The sequence below is a fragment of the Petaurus breviceps genome, unplaced genomic scaffold (assembly GCF_028583685.1).
Source record: "Petaurus breviceps papuanus isolate PSGF00001 unplaced genomic scaffold, PetGlider_PUasm1.0 140, whole genome shotgun sequence".
Lineage (NCBI taxonomy): Eukaryota > Metazoa > Chordata > Mammalia > Diprotodontia > Petauridae > Petaurus > Petaurus breviceps.
The window spans coordinates 41,439,661-41,441,246 of record NW_027185698.1 but is presented as its reverse complement, the minus strand read 5'-3'; the positions used below and the strand labels follow the sequence as shown (position 1 = coordinate 41,441,246).

The window sequence follows — 1,586 nt, the reverse complement described above, 5'->3', positions numbered from 1 at the left end:
ATCTATCTATCTATCTATCTATCTATCTATCTATCTATCTATCTATCCATCTCTCACATGCATATATGTATATTCTGTATGTAACATATATACATCTCTGTGTGTATGTGTGTGTAACATAGCATTTATTTTTATATCAATTTCATTTCCAAGTATATTCCTCCCACTCTCCTACTCAGTGATCTGTCCCATGCAACAGAAATAAAAAAAGAAAGAAGAAAGTTCAACAAATCGTCCAAGTTCAACAGTATATGAAATGTTTCATGCCACAGTCCCCACCTCTCCAAAGAACAGGACAATGTACATTTCTCATTTTCCCCCTTAAGACAAGTCTGGTCATTATAATTACAAAGCGTTCATTTAAAGTTTTTGTTTGTTGCTTACTTTTACATTGTTGTAGTCATTTTGTATGTTATTCTCATTCTGCTTACTTCACCTTGCATCAGTTCATATAAATCTTTTCATGCATCCCTGTGTAGTATTAGCCAATTATTTTTATGACACAGCAATGTTCTATTTCCTTTTTGTATTCCAGTTTGTTCAGCCATTCCTTGCTTGATAGCCATCTACTTTGCTTCCAATTGTTTGCTACTACAAAAAAAGTGCTGCTATGAATATTTCAGTGTGCATTGAAACTTTTTTCCCTCTATCTTTGACTTCTTTGGTGTATATATCTAGCAGTGGTATCTCTAGGTCAAAGGGTACCGACATTTTACTTACTTTCTTAGCATAACCTCAAATTTATTTTCAGAATAGTTGAATCAACTCATAGCATCACTAACTAGATTAGTGTGCCTATCTTTTTATAGTCCTTCTAACATTGACAACATTGACATAGTCCTTCCAACTCTTATTTTGTCATCTTTCTCAAGAATTATGTATATTTTTCTGTTTTTTCAATTATATATTTTCCATAGAGGTTCCAGCATACTTGGAGGACCTAATAATATTTAAAGTTATAGTCATGGACTGAGCCAATCTTATTACCAACAAGAGATAAAAATATTCTTGGGGATATTCCTAGTTATTGATATAGACATTTAAAGCTTTTATTGTGAATATCCTTATATGTCTATATTTTTCTTAATATATTATTTTTTGTTTATATTTTCCATTTACTAATTGCTTTGATATTATAGATACTTGTAATGTCAGTAAGAATTAATTAAGTGTTTATTTATGTTAAGTACCAAGTACACAAAGAAGGCAAAGGCATAGTTCCAGGCCTTAAGGTGCTCACATTCTAATGGGGGAAGAGGGGAGAGACAACATGTAGATACTTATGTATATACATGGAAGGTAATATCAGAGGGAAGGCAGTAGCAGTGCAGTGACTGGAAAAGGCCTTTTGTAGAAGGTTAGATTTGAGCTCAGTTTTGAAGAAAGCCAGAGAATCTAGGAGTCCAAAGTATAGAAGGAGAGCACTCCAGGCATGGAGTACAGCACATGCAAAGGCACAAAGATGGAAGATGGAGTGTGAAATGGACAGTGAGTAGGCTAATGTAGCTGGATCAGAGGGTATGGGGGAAGTAAAATTGTAAGAAGACTGGAAAGATAGGAAGGGGGAAAGTTGTGAAGGGGTTTAA

At 34.0% G+C, this 1,586-nt stretch overlaps 1 protein-coding gene across 3 annotated transcripts in view; it reads left to right on the top strand.

Moving 5' to 3' along the window:
- RGS12 (regulator of G protein signaling 12) overlaps positions 1–1,586 on the top strand; it is a 257,451-nt gene that overhangs the window by 142,198 nt on the left and 113,667 nt on the right. The gene's annotated exons all lie outside the window — the stretch shown is intronic.